Consider the following 26943-nt stretch of genomic DNA (forward strand, 5'->3'; position numbering starts at 1 on the left):
GGTGTTTTCCCTGGAATTTGGGCAAATAACTCAGTGTTGGATTTGACTGCAGCTATTATTTCCACAGTTAAAAGGGGAGGCATTCAAGGAGCTGGAGAAGTTCCCTGGAAGCTGCTTCACCTCCTGGGAGCTTCCCCCAGCCTTGTGGTCTGTGTTGTTCTACTGATATTTTGTCACTGTCCCCAAACAGCGTAGCCCATGTCCCTCCCTCCTGAGTGTGAGCACCTGGGCAGGGCCACACATTCCTTTCTCATAAAATTCCTGGGAATTCTGGGTCCAGTTGGGAAGAAGCAGCAACATCTGGACATGATAATGGCTCTGCTCCCAACCCACACAGAGCTCCACATCCAAGCCCAGCTGTCTGCAGGATGTCTCAGAGAAACAGGATTTTTCCTAGAATGTTTCAACTCACTCACTTTTGACTAAGCTGGACTAGGATCTGGAAGGTCTTTTCCAGCCTTGGTGTTTCCACAGTTCTACAAAAGCCACATTTTGTGCCTGATCCTGCTCCATTTACAAAATTAAGAGATCAAAAAGCATTTTCTGAGCCCAGAGTTATCCAGGTTTGTGCTTTCAGCAGGTGAGAGGTGCAAAGTGATAAAGCTTAGGCAAAGCTCCTAAAGCCAGGGCTGAGTTCAGGGCACTTGTTGTGGGCTCAAAGTGCTCGTGGCAATGGTTGATTTGGTTCAGCTGATATGGGATAAACTCCTTGGAGCTGTGCAGCCAATTAGGAGACTTTTTTTGAATATTTTGGCTCTGGAATCTGATCAGAGCATGGGAAGATTTCCCTGGAAGTGTCCCCACGAGCTGAAGGCAGGACACGCTGAGCTGCACCCCCAGTCTGTGCCACGGCTCGTGGTGGGATCAGATCCCGTTCCGGATTGCTTGAGGTGGGAACTCCTCCCTGTGTGAGAGACTGGCACAAATCCCAGTGGCCACACTGGGGGAACTGAAGTCTCTGCCTTGAGTCTGGGCTGAGACTCAGCTCAGCTCTTTCAGGTCAGTTTGGAAGATTCCTTCACCTGGGACCAAGGGAGCAGTTCTGGGAGCAGCCCTTTAGCAGGTGCCTTTCCTGGAGGAGGGACTCCATCCCTGAGCTCTCATGGCTCAGTTTGGACTGGGGATCCCAACCTCAGCCAGAATGTTGTGTCTGGCTTTAGCAGTTCGTCTCTCGGGGATCAGATTGAAGCACTTGGTCTGTCACACCTGAGGAGATCATTCCCTGCTGCATCTCCATGCCATGGAATCCCAGGGTGGCTCGGGCTGGAGGGAGCCCAGAGGGTCCCTGGTGGCACCTCCGTGCTCCAGCAGGGCCATGCCAGAGCTCAGGGCACTGCAGGGTGTGCTCACAGCTCTGCAATGTCCCCAGGAGGAGACCCCACAGCCTCTCTGGGCTCTGCTCAGGGCTGGCACTGCCCAGGGCAGCAGTTCTGCCTCCTGGGCAGGGGCAGCTCCTGGGCTCAGGCCCTGCCCGGGGCTCTGGGGCCATCGCTGGGCCTGGAGCAGAGCCTGGGGCTGCTCTGCCCTCCTGCACACAGGGACAGACTGGGACAGACTGGGACACACAGACAGGGACAGACTGGGACAGACAGACTGGGACAGACTGGGACAGCCAGGGCTGAGGCCCCTCTCATGGGGGCTCCTCTCCAGGCTGAGCAGCCCCAGCTCCCTCAGCCTTTCCTGGGCATCGAGATGCTCCAGGCCCCTGCTCAGCTCCAGGAGCTCCTGTCCCTGCTGTGCTGAGGATCCAGAGCTGGGCACAGCACCCAGAGATGTCCCCAGGGCTGGGCACAGGGGCAGATCACCCCTGACCTGCTGGGAATGCTCTTCCTCATCCTCTCCAGGACACCCCAGGATCTCCCACCCCTGCTGCCCTGCCCATCCCCACAGGCTCCTCCTCTTTGCCCATCCCTCTGTCCCTGGAGCATGCCAGGTCACACTGATCCTGGCACCTTCCCAGGAGATTTTCCCCATTCCTCATCCCCTCCTGGAACCATCTCCAGGTGGCAATAGCAGGGGACTGGGAAGGTGGAATAATCCCAGTGGAGCTCTCCCCATTCCAGGCTTTTGTTGTCTTGGCTGTTTCTTCAGCACAGAAAGCTCTGGGACAGGGAATGCGCCCTGGATAAACTTCTGGGAAATCAGGCTCAGAAATATGTGCAGGAAAATGGATACATTAATACATTTTATTTGAGTTTTCAATTTCCTGAGCAGGAAAGGGATGATTTTGATCATGAATATTAATAACATGAGGGCATTAGATGAGGAGAAAGTCTGAGGCTGCCCATGGGAAGCCAAAGGCTGTGTCCTGGCCTAGGCAGGGAGGAGGCCAGCACTGCCATCCTGGATTTCCCATCATCTACCCCATCCTGGAGGGACAGCAATTTGATCCTGATTTCCTGCCTAGCTCCCTCAGGCTGTGGAATCCCTCCCAGCATGATTTGACATTGCTGGAAGCCATCCAAGGCTGGTTATTTTATCCCTGTGCTGTGGGTGATTTGTACCAACATTCCTGTTATTTTCCTGGCAGCCAGGGCCAGGCCATGCCCGTCTCCCCATCCCATCCCATCCCATCCCATCCCATCCCATCCCATCCCATCCCATCCCATCCCATCCCACTTCCACCAGTGCTGCTGGAAAAGTTCATCTCCTGCAGCATCCCATTCCCATTAACACACTCTCATTAAAATGACAATGAAAGCAAACATCAGCAGCGCCAAGGCTGCCTCAGTGAGATCTCAGCAGCTCCTGGAGCAGCTGACCTGGGCCTCCAGGAAGGTCCCCCCTTTCCCTGCTGCTGTGGGACATCACCCCGGTGCTGCGGGGCAGGGTGACAGCCCTTCCATCCCCTCCCAGCCACCCCTCACTCCCTGTTTGCCACCTTCTGCTTCATCTCTGCTGGCTCCATCCCCGCTGCTGCTGCAGGGCTTGGTTCATTGCCAGGCCTACTTTGGTCCTGAGACATTTTTTAATCTTCCTTGGGTTGTCAGCCTCGGAGCTCCTGCTGCCTGACAACCATCCTTAGAGCCAGATCCTGCATCTTTATTGCTCACACTTTGCCCAGCTCCCTTCTTTGTGTTTGCTAGTGGGGGATTAACAATAACAGAATATCACTGATGATTAGGAGGGTTAAATATTGCTTTTGATCCCCCAGCTTTATGGCAAGCATTTGTAGAGTTCAGGTTCCTAGGAGGGGGTTCATCCTGCGAGTCACATTTAAAGAAAATATAGTGAAGTGATCCAATTTTCTCACTTTCAAACATCAAAAAATATTTCAAAATCATGTCAAACCTCCCTTTTGCTCCTCAGAGTGACCAAGGGCTCCCTGAAGATTAAATTCTGATGTTTTTGTTGGGAACATAATTTCTGTGTTGTTCTTTTGTTGTCTTTTTCCCATAAGAACCCACAAATTTACAAAATTATTCTTTTTCTTTGCTCCTGGTAGCATTTTATGTTAAATTTCCTGGAGAAGTGCAAACAAACAAACAAAACCTTGTGTAAATAATGAAGGCAAACCTTATTAACCTACATAGAGAGCAGCAGCCAGTTCAGGGATAAAACAACTGCCCTACTTTAAGTGGGAAATCAGGAAAAAACACTAAACCTGCTAAAAACCAAGCGAGTTTTCACATAGGCAAAGGTGGTGGTGAAAGGCAGAGCTGGGGAATAAATCAAGGAGCAGTTTATGGATGGATAAAGGGGTTAAAGAGGGAGTCAGCCACTGGGATTTGGAGTTGATGTTTGGGGAGAGTTGTTGTCCCCAGCTCCAAGCGTCCCTTTGAGCCCCTGCAGGACCACGGACTCCAGGGCGCCTGGGACACCCATTCAGGAAGAAAAGGCATTTTCTTGGAAATGGATCAGCCTTACCAAACTCCTGAGTGTTGTCTCCACAATGTGCTGTTCCCAGCAGGATGCTCAGGAAGGACAGGGCACACAGACCTTTCCCAGCTCCCTGGCCAATGCAGGGATTGTGATCCTGCAAGCTGCAGAAAGTGATGAAATGTCATGGGATCGTGGAATGGGTTGGGTGAGACAGGACCTTAAAGCTCATCCAGTTCCTACCCCTGCCATGGCAGGGACACCTTCCATTGTCCCAAGGCTGCTCCCAACCCCATCCAACCTGGCCTTGGGCATTGCCAGGGATCCAGGGGCAGCCACAGCTGCTCTGGGCACCCTGTGCCAGGGCCTGCCCACCCTGCCAGGGAACAATTCCCTCCCAATATCGCATTTGAATCTTCTCTCATTCAACTTAAAGCCCTTCCCCCTTGTCCTGTCCCTCCATCCCTTGTCCCCAGTCCCTCTCCAGCTCTCCTGGAGCCCCTTTAGGCTCTGCAAGGGGCTCTGAGCTCTCCCTGGATCCTTCTCTTCTCCAGTGAACCCCCCCAGCTCTCCCAGGCTGTCCATTACCACACCATTCTCTGGAAACCTTTCAGAGAGCCCAAATCTCCATGAAATGCCCTTAGACAGGAATTCCCAGCCCCATTCCCTGTCTGCAGACACTCCTCAGGGGCTGGCCCAGAGCTTGTTCTTTCCAGAGCAAGATTATCCAAATCCCAGCGTTCCCAAGGGAAGCAGACATTGTTAGGAACAGCAGCAGCTGCATCAATCTCCAAGGCCCCAAAGTCACTCCTACTGTGGATATTTCCCACCAAACTTCCCAGAGAGTGCCCTTCTCCCAGATGGATACCACCCCAACCCTCTCCAAGGAGATCCTCAGCTGAGGAAGCAGAGTGAATTCTCAGTATTTTCCTTGCCATTTTTTTTTTCCTTCCATGGATCTTTTGTCAACCCCCCCACAAACAGAATTTTAGGCTAGAGCTCTTCCATGAAGGCTCTTTGATCCATATTCATGGCAGATTCCTGCCTTATCTCTGAGCACCACTCACACATGCAGCTCACTCGAGCTGTTGGTATTTTTTAATGTTTAACATATAAAAGTTTACATATAAAAGTTTAATCACAAAGTTGTTTGTTTCTTATGAAAAGCATTGTTAGTGCTCAAGCCACTCCTCTGGAGGTTTTCCACATCTGTGCTGTGCTGGATCTGAATTTAGATGGAGTGTTCCAGGATGCAGCACTGCTACTGCTGCTCCTCAGGGCTTCCCAAAGTTCAAGGCTGGGTGGGAAACTATGGATGGGAAAACCCAACCCAGCTGTGCTCATCTGGGAGCATTTGGGGAGCTGCTGGAAGGAAATGCCCCAGGTTCAACCAGGGAAAGGCAGGTCCTGCATCTGGGGAGGAACAACCAGCACAGACTGGGGGCACCTGCTGGAGCAGCTCTGTGAGGAAGGACCTGGGGACAGCGAGAGTGACCTGGGGCCCAACGGGATCCTGGGGGCATCAGGAAGAGCATTCCCAGCAGGTCAGGGGTGATCTGCCCCTGTGCCCAGCCCTGGGGACATCTCTGGGTGCTGTGCCCAGCTCTGGATCCTCAGCACAGCAGGGACAGGAGCTCCTGGAGCTGAGCAGGGGCCTGGAGCATCTCGGTGCCCAGGAAAGGCTGAGGGAGCTGGGGCTGCTCAGCCTGGAGAGGAGCCCCTGTGAGAGGGGCCTCAGCCCTGGCTGTCCCTGGCTGTCCCAGTCTGTCTGTCCCAGTCTGTCCCTGTCTGTGTGTCCCAGTCTGTCCCAGTCTGTCCCTGTGTGCAGGAGGGCAGAGCAGCCCCAGGCTCTGCTCCAGGCCCAGCGATGGCCCCAGAGCCCCGGGCAGGGCCTGAGCCCAGGAGCTGCCCCTGCCCAGGAGGCAGAACTGCTGCCCTGGGCAGTGCCAGCCCTGAGCAGAGCCCAGAGAGGCTGTGGGGTCTCCTCCTGGGGACATTGCAGAGCTGTGAGCACACCCTGCAGTGCCGTGAGCTCTGGCATGGCCCTGCTGGAGCACGGAGGTGCCACCAGGGACCCTCTGGGCTCCCTCCAGCCTGAATCCATCTGGAATTCCATGAAATCTCCTTCTTGATAATTCTGACTGGGATGTGGGACTAAACAAAGCTCTTCTGAAGGCAGGCTGGGCGCTCAGTCCCGTCCTGCAGCCTGAAGAACAGCTCATGCAGGAGACAGCCCTTGGAGTGGCTGGGAAGGAGGAGATAAGAGCAGGAGGAGCTGCCGGGAGGCTCTTTGTGATTAGGCTGTGCCTGGAGCTGCTGCCGGCTCAGGAATATTCATTCCCTTCACAGAGAGTCACCGTTCCCAGGCTTTTACATATGCAGAACCTGTTCTGGTATTTCCAAGGAAATACAGCAGCCTGCTGGCTGCTGCCTGAACTGCTGCGGTGGCCCCAGGCAGGTGGGAGCAGGAGCAGGAGCAGGAGGCTGCCAGGAGCGCCAGGGGAGTCACAGCGAGTGGATAGAAGAGCCACTGGGATCAGAGAAACACAGGAAAGGGAATGTCCTGGTCGTGCTTAATGTGCAAATGGGAATTATGGCCAGAGCGGAGAGAAACCAGATTACAGAGTGTCGGAGTCCAGGGTATCCCTCTGGCTGCCCTAGATGTCTTGAGACTCTGGCAGGGGGCTCAGGGACCTTGGCACGAAGTTAAAAACACCTGTGGCTTCGATTTTAGCCCATGGGAGAGGCTGTCAACTCTGTATGAGGAATTACAAGCCAAAAGGGTTTGAGTAGTGTAATGAGTGAACTAACACAGGGTGGAAAAGTAGAATTTTGGGGTTATTAGAATGTAATTCAGGGGTAAAAGATGGAGGAATCTGGGCGTGCCCTAGCCTTTTCTTCCTTCTTCTTGTCCTCCATGTCTCGGTGTGATGGTGACACTTTTCTGTTGGTTTAGGATAGGGACACATTGTCCAACATAGATTTTAAATATTACTACAGAAACTGTAAACATGGTACATGGAATTTTGAGTATATGATGTGGGAGATGCCCGGGGCTCAGGGCAGACTGCCATGGCTTCTGTACCAGGCAGACCTCGGCAGGTCAGAGAGAAACTCTTATAGATAAGAAAAAATAAACAACCTTGAAAACTTGACTTCACGCATTCCAGACCTCTTCTTTAGCTGCGTTTGGGTTAGGGAAGCAAAGACTCTTTACGATCTCTCTTAGGGTCACCCTAACCTATAGGAACCCCGAGAGAGAAGAAATCCACAGCAGAGGGTGTCCAGAACCCCTCTGAAGGGCTGAGAGTGTGCCTGGCTCTGTGTGACCACATCCTCTTCAGCTGCCCAAAGAAGCTGCACTCCCAGCAGGAGGGATGGCTCCCGAGGATTGCTGACAGGAGCACAGAGCTTTCCCCTCCTCGTACCCAGCCAGGATGTGATGGACACAAAAGGCAGCCAGGCCTGTCCTGCCGCTCCCCAGGGGATCCAAAGTTTATTCACTTTCACTTGTTGGGATGCTCCGTGGTCCAGGATGAAAAGATCCAACTGAGGGTCAAAACAGAGAAAATCCAGAGCAGGGGAGGCTCCTGCAGCAGCACTGACCCCTTCCATGTCTGCCTGGATCAGTGCTGGAGACACCAAAGTGCTCTGGATCTGGTTGCAAAGAGCTCCAGCCATGCTCCAGGTGGTTATAGTGCCCGTGGAGGGTCTGGCCAAGCCTTCCAGTTCCCTGGAGAAGTGCTGGCCCCATGGAGAGGGACATGGACACTTGAGGACAGAGTGGGGGTGGGTGGGTCTGGCAAAAAGCAGGAGGATAAGAGGGGTCAGAGAACCACCTGTGCTTGGCAAGGAGTTTAAAGGGTGATGCAGCCAATTTCTGTGGCAGCAGGGCAAGGGAGAGTTGCCACAGCTTGAAGTAGAGGAGGCTCAGGTTGGGAACTGGGAAAATATTGCTCCCTGGGATGGTGATGAAGCCCTGGGACAGACCACCAGAGGGGTGGGAAAAGTCTTGGAACAGCTGAATTGACCAAGATCTACCAAGCTGGATTTTGATGATCCTTGTGGGTCCCTTCCAGCTCAGAATATTCTGGGATTGTAGATCCAGAAGCAGAGACCTGGTCTAGTGTGGGAACAAACCTTCAGGGGTCCCTTCCAGCACAGACATTTGGGACAAAGCTGTCCTGGAGTGGCTCCTAAGGGTAAGAGGTTTGTTGTGAGGAAAGGAGGTGTCAAGGATACAAAACATCATTGGAGGGGTGTGGGCATCTCCTTTCTCCTCCTGGCTCTGGAATTATTTGTGACTTTGCCCCTTCACTGGCCTGGGGAAGGAAGGCTGGTGAGCAATGTTCCCACAGCTCTGGTTGTGCAGAACATCCTGGGACATAAGGATGGATGGACAACCTGCAGAGCAATTGTCATTTTTGGTGCTGCTGCCAACCCAGTGCCTAAACCCAGTCTATAGGATGCTGTGCTGGGCCACAAACCCCTGGTCTGAGGGGTGTTCACATCCTGGTTTCTTCTCCTTTCTTCCCACTGTGCACAAGCTGGAATTCTCCCAGGAACTGGGCTGTTCCTTCTGTCCAGGGCCCTCATTTTATCCCTGCCTGCAGCAGCCAGGCCATGACCCCCAACCCCTCCTTGCTGGTCCCCAAACGTGACCTGCAGACAATAAAACCAGCTGAGTTAAACTGGCACTGACAGACATGCTCTGAGATCTTCAATTGTCATTTACAAACATGCTCTGAGATCTTCAGAAAGCGGGTGGAGGATCCACTTTTAATAATGAGGCAAGGGATACAAATAATTAAGCAGCTGTTTCCTGTAGGGTGCTGCTCCCTCGCTGCCAAAGGCCAGAGTGGGACTTTGCAGAGTGCTCAGCCCCCTGATCCCAGCATTCCAAACATCCCAGCCATGGAACAGCCTTCACACAAATGCCCTTTCAAAGGGAATTGTTCCAGGAGTTTGAGAGGAGCAGGGTCAAGGGCAGAGCAGGAGATGCACCACGGAATTCCTGCCCAGTCAGTGCCCTGCTCTTCATCTGCTCCCTCTCCTTGTGCTCCCACAGGGGCAGAGGCCCTGGCAGATCCCAGACTTTAGCCCAGGAGCCGTCTGTGCCAGGCTGATGTGAGTCCCATGGATGAGCTCTCAGTCCCCATGCTGTGTGCTGGGCTGAAGGACAGCCTCAGGAGGGACTTTCTGCCAGGCACTCCTGACCTCTCCCGTGGCCTGAGCTCTCGGATATTAAAAGCAGAGTCCTTTGCTAATGAGCTGGTCCTGAGCTGGAAGAACAACTCGGCCCTGCTCCTCCTGGCTCCGCTCCCTCCCCCAGCAGTGTCCATCAGAAAGGTGCCAGGAGCAGGGGCTGCTGCAGATCCCATCCCTGCCGAGATGGGATACAGGGTTGGTGAAGGGTTGGAAGCTTCAGCAGACCCCTTGCATCTCTTCTTTCTCTCTCTTCAGTGGCAGCTCTTGGCCCTCCCAAAACAGAGTGGCTGAGCTGTGGAGGCCCCTCCACATTCCCTGAGGCTCAGGAGGAGGCACAGCCAGAAGTGGTCACCTTAAGGACCTGGGCTCCAGTGCCTTCCTTGGGACTCTTGAGGGGGATTTTGCCCTGCTGTAAACAACCTCAGCCCTTGCAGCAGTGAGAGAAACACCAGTGACCTTCGAGGAGGCTGAAAGTCGCTCCTGAAGCCGGATGAGTCACTCTGTGTTTTGTGTCTTCCCAGACTCTTTGTGTCCAAGTCAATCTCCCAGGCCAGCAGTGTGGGCACATGTCCTGATGTCCTTCCCAGGCCTGGAGTAAACAACGGCCATTCAGCCACCGAGTCCCCCAAGACTTCCCAAATTGAGAAATCAAGTAAGGAAATCCCGGAGTGGAGCAGCTGTCAGACAAAGCTCTGCGGTGGCTGTACGGTAATTCCAATGTCAATGAGAGCACGGAATGGGATGGGGAGAGGGTCTGGAAGCACTGCACAGCTGGGCCTTCACTGACATCCCCAGCTCCACCACAGAGCCCTGGGTTTCAGACACTGCTTTGCAGAATCCTTTAAAATCTGTGGGTTTAAAAGTCCTTTAAACAGATTTTTAAATCCTTTAAAAATCACCAAAGGTGACAGCATGGTGTGGTACTGAGAGGACAATGAATCATGGAATATTCTGAGCTGGAAGGGACCCACAGGCATCATCCAGTCCAGCTCCCTGGCCTGCACAGACACCCCAACAATCCCACCCTGTGCACCCCTGGCAGTGCTGTCCAAAATCTCCTGGAGCTCTGGAATTGGGGCTGTTTTTGTTTCCCCTCCCAGCCCAGATGTGTGTGACCCACCCAGCCCATCCGGCCCAGGGAGTGAGGAGGAGCAGAGGACCCGTGGTTGATGGGCAGGGCCATCCCAAGCTGGTGACAGGTTTCAGGAGCAGGGCAGCCTCAGTCCCCAGCGAGGAGTGAGCATGGTCCTTGTGGGAGAGCCCCAGCCCCCACCCTGAGGGTCAGTCCCTGCTCAGGGCGGGTCCCCTCCCTCTCCACACGGACCCCAAGTAAAGCTGTGACCAGAGAAGGGAACCTCCAGCCCTTCTCCTTGTGGGGGAGGAAAGAAACCATATTCTGCTCTCTTTTCCAGCTGCTGGGAGCCAAGTATACCTCCCTCCTCCTCCTCACTGTCAACACCTTGGAAATGCCTCGATTGCAGGCAGTGCTGGGATGCCTTTTTTTATCTGTCACTTGTTCTTCCAAGCTGATCTCTCTCAAATCACTTGGTTTTCTTGGCTCCCCACTGCTGAAGACAAAACTCAGGGATGCTGGAAAGAAGGGGAACCAAGGTGCTCCGAGGGTTTCTCTGGGGCACAGGGGTCCCACGGGGGGTGGGACCTCACTTCTGCAAAGGCAGAGAGCTCAGAAAGTGGCACAAAGTGAGAACTGCTGAGTCCCCAGGGAAGGGCTCCTGCTGGGAGGGGTTCAGGTGCCACTTCCTCTGTCCCAGTCCTTCCTTTTCTTTCAGGAACATCTGCCCCTGTGATGAAAACATGGATAGCTGACAACTTCCTCCCCAGAGATCATCCAATGCTTTGGAATCTTGAAGATCTGAGGATGGCTGAATCCAAATTCTTCAAGCCAAACCCCTCTCACAAATTCAACATTCGCTCTTTGCTCCAAAGCTAAAATCCTAACAATTTGCCCTTGGAATTCTTGTTCCTGAACAATCCCAAGTCGAGACCTCGGAAGTGTGTAGGGAGAAGCCCTCAGTTGTCTGGAAATGATCCTTCTGCTCCTTCCAGCCTTTTTTTCCCCCCTTCCCTTTGCTTCTCCTGCCGGGTGAATCCATTTTATTAACAGCTCTTCATAAAGCCTGGCAGCATTTGAAAGACTGCGATGTTTGCCTTGGAATATCAATCAGCAGCTGCCTTTCCAGCCCAGGGAAGGTTTGAAGGAAGAAAGAGGGGAGCTCTGAGGATCAGTGATCAATGCCAGCCCCACGGGGCACCTGAGTTTAGGAGATTTGTTAGTGAAATATTAACTCAGTTCCTGCCCAGAGTGGGCTGAGCGGGAGCTGTGCTGGAGGACTGGGGAACCTCCAGCCACGACGTGTCCTTCAGCACCAGGAGCATTCCTGGAGCATCCCCTCCATCCCACCCCAACACCAACAGCTGCATCCATGGCCAGGAGAGAAACTTCCAGGTCTCTTCTTCCAACAGAGCTGCTGCTTTTTTTTTTTTTTTTTTTTAATCAGGTAATCTCCTGAGTGGGAAAGGAACCATCAGGATCATCCACTCCAGCTCCTGGCCCCCCAACAATCCCACCCTGGGCATCCCTGGCAGCACTGTCCAAAGGCTCCTGGAGCTCTGGCAGCCTCGGGGCCATGCCCATTCCCTGGGGAGCCTGGGCAGTGCCAGCACCCTCTGGGGGAAGAACCTTTCCCTGATCTCCAGCCTGAGCCTGCCCTGGCCCAGCTCCAGCTGTGCCCTGGGTGCTGTCCCTGTCCCAGAGCAGAGATGAGAGCTGCCCCTTGCTGAATGCACCCCTCAGTCTCCTCCTGCCAGAATTCTCTTCCTCCTTCGATGGACAGGAATGGAAGGTCAGGAATATCAATCCAGCCAATGTCCAGTTTAATTCCAGGCTCTTCTGCTTGGGCTCAGCTCCAGGAGCCTTGCAGGACCCAGGAGGGCACCACTGGATGGGGCTGGGCAGCATGGAATTGCTTTGGATGCAGTGTGTGTTTGTTTTGTAGAAAACACCATTTCATCAATTTTCTTTTTCTTTTCTTTTTTTTTTCCCACCCAAACACATCGGTTTTGATGAAATATTCATGGGAAAATTGTTTCTCTGGTCCAGGAGCAAACTTCTAATAAGTGAGTGACAGACTACAAGAACACTTTGCCCCGTGTTTGGGGCACTGACATCAGACTCCAAGGAAATCCTAATCCTCCAGAAGGGACTGGAGCACAGAGCTCCCACTCCATGGCAAATCCCCTGCACCAGAGCCTTGTTTTTAAGGTTGACTCCCTAGCACATTTTTGACCTGAGATCCCATCCCAGATCTTGGCAGCTTTCCCAGTTCAGCTTTAATGGAGACTTTCCAGCAAGACATTTCACTTTTGACAAAAAAAATAAGCAAACAAGCAAAGGGTGGCAAAAAAATATTGTATTTAGCAAATTCCCTGCTCAGCCTCTTGGCTGTCTCCATCCCAACCCAAAATCTGCTTCTGTTCCTGTAAATCAAGCCTGTTTTGACTGGGTCCAGAGCTGCTCCTGGCCATCCTTCCAGATGAGCCACATCCTTTGGGAATCTGGTTCTTCCCAGCTGCTGGTGCCTCACAGCTTCTGCAGATTTGGGGTCCCTGAAGAGGAATGACCTGAGCTTGGTCTTGGACTTCAGAATCCACTTGGCTGAGGGGGAACACCTTGGAGGGGATGGAGAAGGAGCAAACCCCTGCCTGGGGGAAATTCTGGGGAGCAGCAACCAGACTGTCCTGGCTCTCCTCTCCCTGGTCTCATGGACTGCAGCTGCTGCTCTCTGGGATGAAGGGTTCTGGCAGGACAAAGCAGCACCAGGGGCAGGAGCAGCCGCTACAGGGGGACAAAGGAGGAGAAAAGGAGGCTCAGGGGAGCCCTTGTGGCTCTGCACAACTCCCTGACAGGAGAGGACAGCCAGGGGGGTTGGGCTCTGCTCCAGGGAACAGGGACAGGAGGAGAGGGAACTGCCTCCAGGAGATGTTCAGGTTGGACATCAGGAGGAATTTCCCCATGGAAAGGGTGGTCAGGCCTTGGAAGGGGCTGTCCAGGGCAGTGGTGGAGTCCCCATCCCTGGAGGTGTCCAAGGAAGGACAGGACGTGGCACTCAGAGCTATGGGCTGGGGACAAGGTGGGGATTTGGGACAGTTTGGACTCAATGACCTTGGAGGTCTTTTCCAACCTCAGGGATTCTGGGATTCTGTAAGTCCTTAAGGATCTACAAGTACCAGGCTGATTTAATCCTCCATGGATGGCTCCCTGCACACAAATTTTACCTGGATATTGTGTAGCCCTTTCCTGACATCCAAAGAGGAAAAATAAAGATACTGAGAGCAATTTGGTGACACCTCGATGCACTGGGTTGGAAAGGGTGAGGAGCCAAAGCGCTGCAATTTAAAATTGCAAAATGCCTCAGGGAAGATCAAGAAATGGAGGGGAAGATAGACATGGAAATATCCAGGGAGCTACATGGTGAACATGGACTGGAAAGCAGAAAATACAGACAGCAGAATCCTCAAACATGGTTAACAAGGGTTGGAACATGAGCAGGGTTGGGGAACATTTGGGTTCCAGTGCTCAGGGATGAACAGAATTCTTCTGGGCATCCTTAGGCTCTCAATACCTGGCAGGAGAACTTCCACACCTCCTTCTGCCACCTCCTGCTGCTGCTGGCTCCCCACAGGTGACAGCACAGTGGTGGCCACCTTTGGATGGTCACTGTGTGAGGAACTGGACCAGCCCCAGTCACATGGACATTCATCTTCATCCCCAGCAGCACCAGGAGAAGGAATCCATTGGCAGAGTCCAGACTGGATGTGTTTGGGTAAGGAAGGGCAGCAGCAGCAGTGTCCCATTTCCCCTCCCCAGGAGCACCCACAGCTCCTGCCCCGCTGCCCCTGCCCCACCCTGGGTAAAGCAGCCAGATCAGCGCAGCCAAGGAGGCCCCTCCCTGCCCGCCGTGGCTCCCCGGATTTTGGAGTGCCTGGGTCGCTGTGCTCCCCCTGTTTCCGAGGACAGCCAGCATGAGGAGACATCAAAGGGGACTTTGCAGCCTGCGCTCCCTCCAACACAGCAGCGAGCAGCAGCAGCTGGGAGCTGAGCTATTAAATATGCACAGCCTCACAGATCACACGGTAGCACTTAGCTGGCCTCTAATTAAGAGGCAGCTGCTTCCTCATCCAGGGCAAAAAGCCTGCTGGAAGACACTGGAATTTCCCTGTGTGATGGCTGATTAATGAGGAGCCCTGAGCTCTTTTCTGCCTGGTTCCAAGATGCCAGAGGGACCCTTCAGCCCTCCAGAGCTGCTAAGGGGCTGTGCTCAGGACACTCCCAGCCAGGCAGAGGGTTGGGATCTCACTTCAGCTAAGCTGGAGCTGCAAAGGTTAATGCTAGGAACAGGTGGAAGAACTTCTGGTGGTCCATGCCAGCTCCAGAGCTGCTTCCTGCACAGAAGAGCTTAGAATGAATAAAAGAAATCTTGTTGCCCGGAATCAGCCCCTCCAGCCATGAGCTCTGCCTCCCCACTGATTCTTCTCATTAATTAATTACATTTGTATTCACGGAACAAACGAGTTTCCCAACCATGGGCCAAGATCCCACCCTGCTGGGGTTGGAGCAAACAAAGAAAACATGATTCATCCTTCTCCAAAGAGCTCCAAGTCTGGAAAAGAGGTGACTGCAGTCAACCAGCCATGGAGTGTGGAGGGATTATACTGCCCTGAACATATTTTGGGGAAGTGCTGAGGCATTTCATGGCAGTGGGATGACAAATGTGCCTTTTGTGTGATTCCCAGAATCCTGCCATAGGGAAAGCCCAACTGGCTGCTCAAAGGAATGCTCCTCTGGAGGACATGGGATGCATGGGCTCGGCTGGGACAGACAGGGTCAGCCTCTTTTCCATCAGTCCCCTTTTCTTTCGGTGGGGAAAGAGGCTTCCGGAAGATTCCAGGAGCTTCACACAGGGTCAGCAACCCCTTTTCCATCAGCCAGGTGAGGCAGGAAGCTTCCAGAAGCTTCCAGGAGCTTCATCCATGGTTGGCACCCCCTTTTCCCTCAGCCAGGTGGGGATGGCTGGAAGCTTCCAGGAGCTTCCAGGAGCTTGGCTGAGCAGATCACCCCCATCTCCCCCCAACAAGGGGGACAGCAAGTCTGGGACCCTCAGGAGGAGCCGGACATGGATTCTCCTACTCAGCACCATCCCCATGAATGGTGGGGATCAAAACCACCCTGCCTCACGCTCAGCAGGACGCAGGGTGAGTTCTGAGTGGCTGCACAGCTCCCAGACAAAGTTTCCCCTTAACGAGAGTGGAGTCATTAGGGATGAGCTGGTTATTTATGCTCCTGGAGAGCAGAGCTGATGCCGAGAGGAGACTGGGAGGTGCTTCCCATTCCCTCAGTAATGAACCACAGCCTCTCCCTGCCACCCACTTCTTTGCCCCAATTCCCAGCCCCTGCTGAGAACTGGGTGCCCAGTGAAGCCAAATTTCCACTCAGCCTCTTCCACCAGTTGCACAATGCCTCAAATCCAGGCATGGGAGGAGATGGATAGGGATGGGGAAAAAAAATCCCGCTTGAATCCCATATTTGTTTATATATTTAAAGTGAAAAATTAAACAGCGATCAGACCCTGTATCTCTATCAAAGCCAATGGGATGAAAAGGATTTGCAGTGGTTTTGCTCACTGTTCTATTTATGCCATTTCAGTGAAATCCATGGATAAATTCTTCCCAGTGTTTCCCAGAGCCTTCATGGGAAAGCATAGGCACCCAGGTGTGCAGGCAGTGGGCAGGTAAAGCACAGCTTAAGGATTTCGGGAGCAGGGCCCAGCTTGGCAGCACATCCCAGATCCTGCCTGGGAGGTGGAGGGGCCATAGGGATTTTTGCATAATCCCTCCCAAGGATCTGAGCTCTGGAATCTGCAAATATTTGTCCAAGGTAAACAGAGAAGAGGTTTGCTTGGGATGAAACACAGCGAGGAGCCATCCTGGGAAAACAGGCTGGAGCATGGAATGGAGGCTGCTGCAGGGATCAGCTTGGGAGCAAGGCTGGGATCTACTCCAGTGCATCCAGCCCTGATGGGAATCCTGTGTGTCATTTCCCTTGGTCGGACCAAGGGAATCCTTTGCCCTGGCACTGGGGTGTTGCTCACCTGGGCAAAGCTGTGTGGTGGGAAGTGTCCCATGTCCCTGTTCCCAGGTGTCCCATGTCCCCATTCCCAGGTATCCCGTGTCCCCATTCCCATGTGTTCCATGTCCCCATTCCTAGGTGTCCCATGTCCCCATTCCCAGGTGTCCCATGTCCCCATTCCCAGGTGTCCCATGTCCCTGTTTCCAGGTCTCCCATGTCCCTGTTTCCACGTGTCCTGTGTCCCCATTCCCAGGTGTCCTCTGTCCCTGTTCCAAGGTGTTCCATGTCCCATGTTCCCAGCTCCTCAGCTCAGAGGAATTGTCTAGACCAGGGAAATAAAAAGGAATGAGGCTCTCTGGGCAGACAAGGAAGCACTGGGAGAGGAAGCCCTTGGGACATCAAGTCAGGGAAGAGCAGGAAGGAATTTGAATTCCCAGATCCAACCAACCTTTCTGTCAGGGAACAGTGACCTGACACCCCCTCCTTGCTTTGCATGTTGGGGCAGATGCTCATTTCCCTCTCCACAGGTTCCCTTTTCCCACCAGGTTCGACTCCAGAGCTGCTCCATGCTCTCTCAGCACGGATTCAGGATGCACCTTGATCAGTATCCAGAGGCAAAGGAAAAGGAATCTATGAGCCACCCTTTTGTTTTTCTCCTGTGGACTGTTTTCAACATTTAGAAATATTATGCAAATGGAAATGACTTAGCTTCTAAATATCCTAAAAAATACCCACTCCAGCAATTTGTGTTGTATGGAAATTATCTCTGCTGGGATGTTGGGAGATAAATCACCAGGAAGGGGAGGATGGATTGGCCAGCAGGGAACAGCTGATGTGGGAGAGAGGAGGTTTGTGCTTAAGTGTGGGACCTCCCAGATGGATCCTGCTGCATTCCCACTGTAGAAGGTCCCTGCCAGTCCAAAGGCAGGTCCTGGGAAGCTTCTGGTTCCTTTCCAGCACACAGCACAACTTCAGCTTTTCATCCTCAGGAAATGATCCTGCTGGAGCTGATGAAGGGGCTGCTGGTGCTGGGAACCAAGTCAGGATCCTCAGGAAACAGGGATCGTGGACGGTGGAGTCAGAAGCAGACAGTGATCTTTGGCAGCACTGCAATGTCTATCCATCCCTCCATCCATCCATCATCCATCCATCCATCCATCCATCCATCCATCCATCCATCATGCATCCCTCCATCCATCCCTCCATCCATCATCCATCCATCCATCATCCATCCATCCATCATCCATCATCCATCCATCCATCCATCCATCCATCATCCATCCATCCATCCATCCATCCATCCATCCATCCATCCATCCATCCATCATCCATCCATCCATCATCCATCCATCCATCATCCATCCATCCATCCATCCATTCCATCCATCCATCCATCCATCCATCATCCATCCATCCATCCATCCATCCATCCATCCATCATCCATCCATCCATCCATCCATCCATCCATCCATCCATCCATCCCTCATCCATCCATCCATGGATCCATCCATCCATCATCCATCCATCCACCCATCCATTCCATCCATCCATCCATCCATCCATCCATCCATCCATCCATCCATCCATCCATCATCCATCATCCATCCATCCATCCATCCATCCATCCATCCATCCATCCACCCATCCATTCCATCCATCCCCAGGGTAAAGGAGACCCAGGAGGGAGGATGCAGATATAAATCCATGAGGATTTTGGAAGGGACTGCGGAGGGACTCAGAAGTTCCCACGAGGATGAATCCAGGCAGGAGCAGGAGGAATGGGGCCAGTCCTGGTGCAGCTTTACAGACAGAGTGGAAAAAACCCCACTGGGAGGAATCAGGTTCTCCTCACATGACAGGGAGAGCAGAGGTGGGTGGGGGAGGCAGGGAAGGAACCCTGTGATCCTTTCCTATGGAAAAGGATGGGGAATCCAGACCGTGGGACTTCCCAGAACAGGCACAGGTGAAGTACAGGGGGATTGGGACCACTCGTGTTTATTCCTGTGAGGGAGAATAAATGCAGTGGTTTAGTCCCTCTGCATTGGAAATAAACATTCCAGAAATATTCTATGGCAAAAGGAATTCACTCTCTCAGCTCTTTAAGTAGGTTTTCCACAAGCCCATGAAATTCCAGTGTCTTAGACATGGATTGGCATCAATGGGTGATCCAGGGTGTTCCTTGGCACAATCCCTGGCCTGTGATGTCACTGTGGTGCCAACGCAATGCCAGGTGCTCTGGCTCTGGGCAGGCTTTTCCCTGGGGCTGGCAGAGCTGTTTGGAGTTAGGAAGGGCTCAAGAAGTGTTGAGGATTTTCAGGTATTTGTGTGCTCATTTGGGAATGAAATCTTTGCCATCCCCTGGAAATGGAAGCCTCTTTGATGCTGAGGACAGCATGGATTCTCTGCCTCATTAAATCCCAGCACAAACCTGTCCCTACTCTGCCTGGAGCTGACTCCCACTGAAATTCATCCTACCCAGGCCATCCATGGAACTGAGGTGCCCTCAGCCTGCCCTGCCCCTCAGCTCTATTTTCCAGGAGCATTCCAGCAGGACAGGTGGGACAGCTCCCAGGGGAGCTCACCTTGCCGGGTGCCTTTTCCCCCACTAAGCTGCAGGACTGCTGCAGGCACTGAATCAGAAATTGGAATTCTGTTGCTCTCCATCCCATGGGAATTCTCCTGCCTCCTAGGTGAAAACAGCCCTTCCCAACTCCACCAGGATCTGAGGATTAGAGCAGAATAAAGGGCTGGAGAGACACAAAAGGAGGGGCTTTAGAGTTTATTTTCTGTCCCTTGTCTGCCCCTCCAACATCCAGCAGACGATGCTGCCTTAAAAGGCAGAATTTCTGATGCACTGAGGAGGGGAAAGGTTTATTTTGGGGTTTCCAGCTCTGGTGTGAATTTCAAATCTCATTCAGCAGCAGTTGACTTGCTCATTAATTGATTCTGCTGCAGGGCTCCCTTGTTATCCTTCACTGCCTTTTCCTCCCTTGCAGGATGTGTCCCCACTGGATTTAGCCATCATTTCCAAGGAGAAAAGCTCTGTCCTGAGACCCTAGAGTGTCTCCTGCTCCCCTTCTCCCTGCTCCTTCCTCAGTTGGTTCCTCTCTTCCCTGTTCTGTGTCACCCATGCCCTTCCCCGCTGCCCTCCTGAGGTGCCACCTCTGCCTCAAGTCTCCTGTTCCACTGCAGTCTCCACTTTTCCTTCCATGAGTTTTCCCTCCCCTTGACTTTCCAGCCTTTTCCTGGCACATCAAATAAATCCCTCAAACCCTCCTGGCTGCCCTGCACTGGGACTTTAACAGTGCTGGTGGGTCAAAGAGCAGGTACGACAGAGAAGCAATAACCCAAATGATTGTCTGGTATCTCATAAATCCAGTTTATTTTGAGCTGTACTGCCCTGAAATGCCTCATTTTGTCCCTCCCTTGCTCACTGACTTGTGTATCAAACAAGCTCCCCAGGAATGGAGCACCAGAGGTGCTGGAGTGATGCTGAATTCCAGAATCCCAGAGTGGTTTGGGTTGTGTTGGGTTGGAAGGGTCCTTTAACATCATCTCTGCCATCTGCAGGGTATCCAGGGTCTCATCCCAGCTTTCCTGGAACAAGAGCCAAGTGGAGCATCCCCAAACCCACAGCTGGACCTCACACATCCCCTTCCAGGTGCTGTTCATGGGACTCCAGCCTTCCCTGCTCAGCCACATTCCTAAGGAGAAGCCCTGGGACACCCAGCACCATGCACAGTCCATCAGGGCTCGCCTGATCCCAGGATTTTGGGAGCTTGGGGAGCACCAGCTGTACAAAAAACCAGAGCCTGAAGAAGCATCAGCAGCCAGGAAAATTTTGCTTTCAGGGCTGGGTTTTGTCAGAATGAAAATGTCTCTAGAAAATGATTTTAATATTTCCCTCAGCATTTTCTATTATTCATTAAAAAATTAAAGCCAAGGGTTTATTTGAAGTGGTTTTGTGAGAAGTTCAACAGCCTGCACAGGAAAAACTTGGGGAAAAAAAAGGAGCAGTTTAGGAAAAAATATTCAATTCTCCATCAAAATAGGACTTAACTGGGGAAATATTAAGCAGCTGTAACAATATTGGATCAGGAGGGAAATCGCTGCAAACAGAAGCTCATTTCTTGGAGCTGACTTTTCATCAAAGCTCTCCCTTTTCTTCTGTCTCAAAATTTCAGTTGAAAATATGATTTTGTATCCCTACAGGAATCAGGAACTTTCTGAAATCAATTTGGTTTAGTCAAGATTCCAGGAAAAGTTTGGGCAGGAAATCCTTGCCCATCTCTCTCCATTGCAAGTGACACCCTGTTCCCATCCCCCAGACCCCTCTCCTGAACATCCCAGGAATTGCTGGTGAATTTGTTCAGAAACCCTCAGAGTCCCCAAAGAGGTCATTAAGCGTTCCTTGGATTTTATTCCCTCCTCACTGTTTTCCTCTTTTTATCCTTGATTTTTTTTCTCTTCTGAGCATGATGAAAGTCTCACCTGGCATCTGGACTTCCCATTTTTGTTGGGATTCGGGGCCATAATGAGCGTAACAGTCTCCCTCAAATGTTGATCCTTATGCAATGAGCTGCATATTCATGGGAGAGGCCCAAAGGAGCTGGTTTTGCCATAAATCCCTGAGCACCGTGCTGTGCATGGAATAACTGACAGCACCTCATCAGTTCCGGGTTGGTGTGGCTTTGGGATGGTGCATGGGGACACAGGAGCAGTGCTGGGTATTCCCAGGGAATGCCTGGGAACAACATCATGGACATGCTGTGACAGCTGCATGAGTGGGGTTCAGGCTTTCCAGAGCTTTCCCTGGTCCTTGCGTTATCCCTGATCCTGAGCACTCAGGATGAATTCACAGCACATGGAGGCAGTGGATGGAGAAGCCCTCAGCAGTCAGCAGGAAGAATCCCCAGGGATTCTCCACATGCAGCATTCCAGCTTTCCTCAACATCAAAGGGCCTCTTTACTCTGTTCCTAATTTGGCTTTTTCCATGAGCAAAACCATCCCCATTTTCTGATAAGAAAGCAGGCAGGTGCTGCTGAGGAAAATGCTGACACTTCCCTGCTGAAGTGAAAGGTTTTTCATGGAATCTGTGCCAAAGGCATGGATTTGGTCAGCTGGGAACCCCTCGCTGGCACAGCCAGGTTTGGCCTCAGGCTCCGTGTGCGAGGGGGCTTCCAACAAATCCCACATTGGAGAATTCGGTGCTGCCTGAGCAAAAAGCAAACAGCAACTGCCAATTTCTCCAGGTCTTAAAAGCACTGGAGAGGGAGATTCCTCTCAAGGATAATGAGCCATGGAATATTTGTCACAGAGCTGAGCAGCTGATGTGACACTGCCGAGGCTCGGGGCTGCTGCTGGGCCGGGCAATGTGCCCTGCTCGTTAATGAGATCCTGTAGCCGGGGGTTCCCAGGGATCCCCTCAGCTCGGGAGAGCTTGGAATGAGTGCCAGCTCCTGCCAGAGCCGGGCTCCTCCCAGGAGCAGGACTCCCAGGGGGAGCAGTGATGAGTTGTGGTGCTGTGTGCCCATGGACTTGGGAGCAGTGGGAACAGCACAACCTCATCACTCTCCACAACTCCCTAAAAGGTGGCTGTGCTCAGCTGGGGTTGGGCTCTTTCTCCAGGCAGCACTGACAGAACCAGAGGACACAGCCTCAAGCTGCATCAAGGGAAATTCAGGTTGGATATTAGGAAAAAGTTTTTCACGGAAAGAGTGATAAAGTTCTGGAATGGCTGCCCGGGGAGGTGGTGGAGTCACCATCCCTGGGTGTGTTTAAAAAATGCCTGGATGTGGCACTGGGTGCCAGGGTTTAGTTGAGGTGTTGAGGCTGGGTTGGACTCGATCTTTAAGGTCTCTTCCAACCCAGTCATTCTGTGAATTCTGTGAATTCTGTGAACCAGGACACCTCAGCATCTCCACGGTGGGTCTGCCCAAGTCCTCAGGCTTGGATTGTTTTGGCTCCCAGAGCTGCCTTGGGGCTTGGAAAGAAGCATTTGGAAAGTTGTTCCTCTGAGCTGATGGCCTTTGGGAAACTGCCTTTGGAAAACTGCCACTTCCAGGTGATGCACCAGGCCCAGGAGGTGAAGACACCTGGAAGAGCTGCTGGGGGTGGAGCTGAAGGGAGAACATGTCTAAAAAATATTCCAGAAAAATTGGAATTTGCCTTCAAGCAGCACAGCCACATCCATGCCGGAGAAAGGGTCAGGAAAGGTCCTTCAGTCCCCAGGGAATCCAGGGCTGCATCTTCATCCTGCTTGCAGGAAGAACTGGGGACTCATTGGCTCAGAAGGGATTTTCCTTGGCTCTGAGGGTGGCCCTGGATGATCCACACACAGGTGTCTGTACTGCAGCCATCTCCAGGCAGGGAACTGTATCCCACTTTGGTGCTTCTGTCTCAGGGAAGGTTTGGATTTGCCTGACTGGCAAGCAGGACAGGTCCCAGAACCTCTGCCAAAGGAAAACCAAACACAAAAACCCTCTGAAGCAAACAAACAAACAAACCCCCCAAAACTCAACCAAATAAACAAAACAATAAAAGAAAAAAAAAACAACAAAAAAACAAAACCAAAAAAAAAAAAGTGACTCTCAATGGAAAGAGTGCAGGGATGGATGGGTATTGGGAAGGAATTGTTCCCTGGCAGGGTGGGCAGGCCCTGGCACAGGGTGCCCAGAGCAGCTGTGGCTGCCCCTGGATCCCTGGCAGTGCCCAAGGCCAGGCTTGACACTGGGGCTTGGAGCAGCCTGGGACAGTGGGAGGTGTCCCTGCCCATGGCAGGGGGTAGGAATGGGATGGGTTTTAAGGTCCCTTCCAACACAAAACATTCCATGATTCTGTAAAAAAACTTAAAAAGTAAACTCTGACATCACTATTTGCAGTTTGGGCTGGCTCTGTCCCAAGAAACCTTGGTGCCAATGAATATTCCCAGTTCAGCTCCATCCAGACATGAAATCCCTTCCTCGGGAAGCTGGAGCACTGTCTGCTCTCCGAGAATGGATTTGTGTCTCTGTTCATCCTCACTGGCCTTTTCTAACTGATTTTTTCCCAAATTCCCATATAATCCTGTTGAAGTGAGACAACCAGGAAGGCCCTTGGCCTGCGGGCTGCAGATCCCTTCCTGCTGCTCTGCTCCTCATTCCTCACCCTTCCAAGTTCCCTTTGCTTCCAGCTAATCAGAGCCCACTGAAGCCCTCACAGCCTTGTCCAGATCTTCCCATTCCCAAGTGGGATTTTTTTGGAGCTCATTCCTGTACTCAGGTGGGAAGGATTGATGATTATTTCCCCATCTGTTTTCTTTTGCCTTTATCAACCTTTATCCTAAGCAACAAACTCCCAGCCTGTGGATGCTATTGATTCCTGCTCCCTTTCCCACCAGCAGCCTCAGATTTGGCTGCTCTCTAACACACATCCCATGCAAATGTTGCCACCTTTTAATGTGCTTCTTTTCAGGTACTTTAGGAATATTACACATCCCAAATCCCAGCAGAGACCTTTGGGGAGCATGCCTGGCAACCACTTCCATTTATTTCTGCTCTTTATTCTTCTTCCTTAACCCGTAAAGTGCTCCCACCAAAGCCAAGGTTCCTGAGGAGCTCCTAATGAGGGAACACGCAGGAGGCCTTCGGGAAATCCAGGATCACCCTCTTCTCTGTGTTTGCCAGCTCCTTTCTCCCTACTGCTCATCCATTCTACACTGCAGCTCTTCCCAGCCGTCATGGTTTGACACTGGCGCAATGCCAGCGCCCCCATGAAAATGCACCTTCCCCAAATAAATGCTGTGAGACGTTATCAGGAACAGAGCAGAGCAGGCCCAAGCCTAATAACAAAGGGGAAAAAAACTTTATTAAACTACTACTACTACTGAAAACACATAAACTAAATCCAGGATGAAGACCTTTTAAAACACCCCTCCTCCTCCCAATTCCTAAAACACCCACCATGAAACATCACCCGGGATTCCTGATCAAATTACCACCCTTCAGATAATCAATACTCAATCTATCAAGGGAGAGAGAAGTCTCTCTTGCACCACAGACCCCCCAGGAAACACAGTTGCCACCTCCTGTGTTTCCCTGTCACACATGGCCACCGCCCGGAGAAAATCTGCCAGTGTGACACTCTCCTTTCCATGTCACAGTGCTCTCACCACCGTGCATGGACAGACTGCTCATAGGGCTCCTTTAAGGATGCTTTGCCACGGACCCAAAGATACAACAGTTCAGCTTCTCATCTTGGGACTACAGTCCCCCCCATTTTCCCCTGGGGCCAAGGGTCCAGGAACAGAGATCATCTTCTTCCCGAAGACAGAGGGCATCACCATTTCCTCCTCAGCTTTCCTCTGTTCTTGCCATTCCTGTGCTGGTGGTTGCTGAAGCAGATCTCCTTGGGTCACCACTGCATCCCCCTAAAATGCAGTCTCTATTGCAGGAGATCATGGCTAACAAGAAAAGTCCAGCCAAAAGCTACCTCCATCATCTCCTCCCACCTAAATATTTCTTCTTCTAACATCTCAGGTCCCGGACTGTCTCTCTTCCACTACAAATCGAGGAGGAGTAATATTTTACAAAGCCCTCATTTCCTGGAAAGGGAAAGGTTTCAGCCTGGACGGCTGAAATCTCTGCTCAGCATTCCTGTCTCCCACGCTGGGCATCATCCCCCCCCCTTCTCCTTCTCCTCTGCCGGCAAATCTCCAGGTGCCGCCAGGCTCTCTGTCACTTTCCCTCTGGGGTGGAGGGAACAAAGGCATCTCCGCTTCTCTCCACCCTTCCGTCCACAGGAGCTGGCTCAGTTCCAGACCTTCAGCCCCCTCGGCCTACCTGGACAAGGCCGTGTGGCTTCCCCTCCCCCACCCAGCCCATGGCTGGGCAGGGGAGACTCTGCACTCTCTGACGACCAGAACCAAAGAGACAGTTCCCCTGGGAGTTCTTGCTTTTAACCCCCTGTCTGCTCAGAGGCGTGTCCATACTTTCAGTGGTCACTCCAGGTGCCAATATCCAAACCTGACCACTGATTGGTTTGACCCAACTTCCTGGAAAAAAATTCACTTCCATGTCAAACCACGACACCAGTGTTCCCAGGGCAGCAGTCAGACTGCTCCGTGCTTCCCAGCTTCCCTGGGAGCTCCTTTCAGACCTTGGCATCTCCTCTGCCACCTCCCTTCCCTCTGGCACTGGGGCCAGAACCCCAGCAAGGGGTTCCCAAGCACAAGGAAAGCTCAGCAATTCCATATCTGGGCTCCTTGACAAGGCTGGGTCTCCAGCTGGGATGGACAGTTTGTCATTATTCCCTTGACTGATTCAGTCTCAAATCCCATCTTCTGGCTCCTCAGCTCCTCTGATTTGTCTCTCCCAGCACCCAAAGGCCTTTGGCCAAGGATTGTCCCCGTGTTCCAGTGCAAAGAACCATCAGGAACAGGGATTTTCTGCTATCACTTTTCCATAACAAACCCTCCACCACCCTTGGGTCACCTTTGGCTCCTGAGGGATTCAGCAGGTTCCCTGAGCTTCTCTCCTTCCCAGGATTTGCTGGGGAAGGACTGAGCAGAACTGAGGATGAGACAAGGCTTTGCCTTTTCCTAGTTTTACTCCATGGTGGTTTTTCCCCTGTGCCCACCCAAGGGACAGGATGTCCCAGTGAGGAGCAGGCCCAAAGCAGGCCCTTGGTGTGGCCTTTGCAGCCTGGGAGGAGCAGAGCTCAGCACCTGCCTGGATTTCCTGCCAGTTCTTGCAAATGGAACGTGTGGCGGAGCTTTGGGAAGCATTTAAGGAGTCCTGGGTATTTTCTTTTTAATTTGGCGTTTTCCCCTCCATGAATTAAAAAACATTGGGGGTGAAATGGAATTCTTCACCCGCTGCTCCCTGCTCCCCTTGGCACCTTCCTGGAACCCTTCCAGCAGGGCCTGGAGTTGCTAGAAACCCAAACCAGACCTCCTCAAAGCAGAATCATGGAATCATGGAATGGTTTGGGTGGGAAGGGATCTCAAAGCCCATCCCATTCCAAGCCCCTGCCATGGACAGGGACACCTTCCACTGGCCCAGGTGCTCAGAACATGTGGCTCAGCTGAGATGAGGGACACTGAGGAGGGGAGGGAAATGGGAATACACCTTCCAACCATTATATACAACCCCAAATCCAGGATGCCATCCTCTTCTCCATGACAATGCTGGGAAAACCTTTCCCCTCTACCACTCTGGGAAAACCTTTCCTATCTGGCAGACCGGGAAAACCTTTCCCCTCTACTGGACTGCCTTTAAAACACAACAACTAAAAACCCCAAACTCTGAGCTCCTTCTTACCAGGCCCATGTGTAATCGGTGTTCCAAAATTCCGTGACTCCCCAATAAATATCCTTAGAGGAGCTCTGTGCCTGTTTCCGGGCTCTGAGGATGAGCAAGCAGAGCTCCCTGCCCACCACAGCAGTGATTTCCTGCTCTGCTCCACACAATCCCTCTGTCCCCCTGCCCACTGCCCAAATTCCCGGAGTAATGGTTTGATTGTCACGAGCAGGGAGCTGCAAGGGCAGCTCCACGCTGGCACCACATGGCAGCCATTCCTCAGGCCTCTCATTAATGCTTAATGAAGAGCTCTAATGAAGCCTGAGGAACTGGAACTGGAAGAGCACCACCTGGACTAGCAGACACCATCCTGAGCATTCCAGTGCTCCACTTCCAGGGAGCGGCCAGCGTGAGGGGCTGAAGGTGCAGAGGAGGACAAGGGGAGGATGTCCCCACATCCATTCACACAATCCCTTATGGATGCAGCTCC

The sequence above is a fragment of the Vidua chalybeata genome, chromosome 18 (assembly GCF_026979565.1).
Source record: "Vidua chalybeata isolate OUT-0048 chromosome 18, bVidCha1 merged haplotype, whole genome shotgun sequence".
In the NCBI taxonomy this organism is placed as follows: domain Eukaryota; kingdom Metazoa; phylum Chordata; class Aves; order Passeriformes; family Viduidae; genus Vidua; species Vidua chalybeata.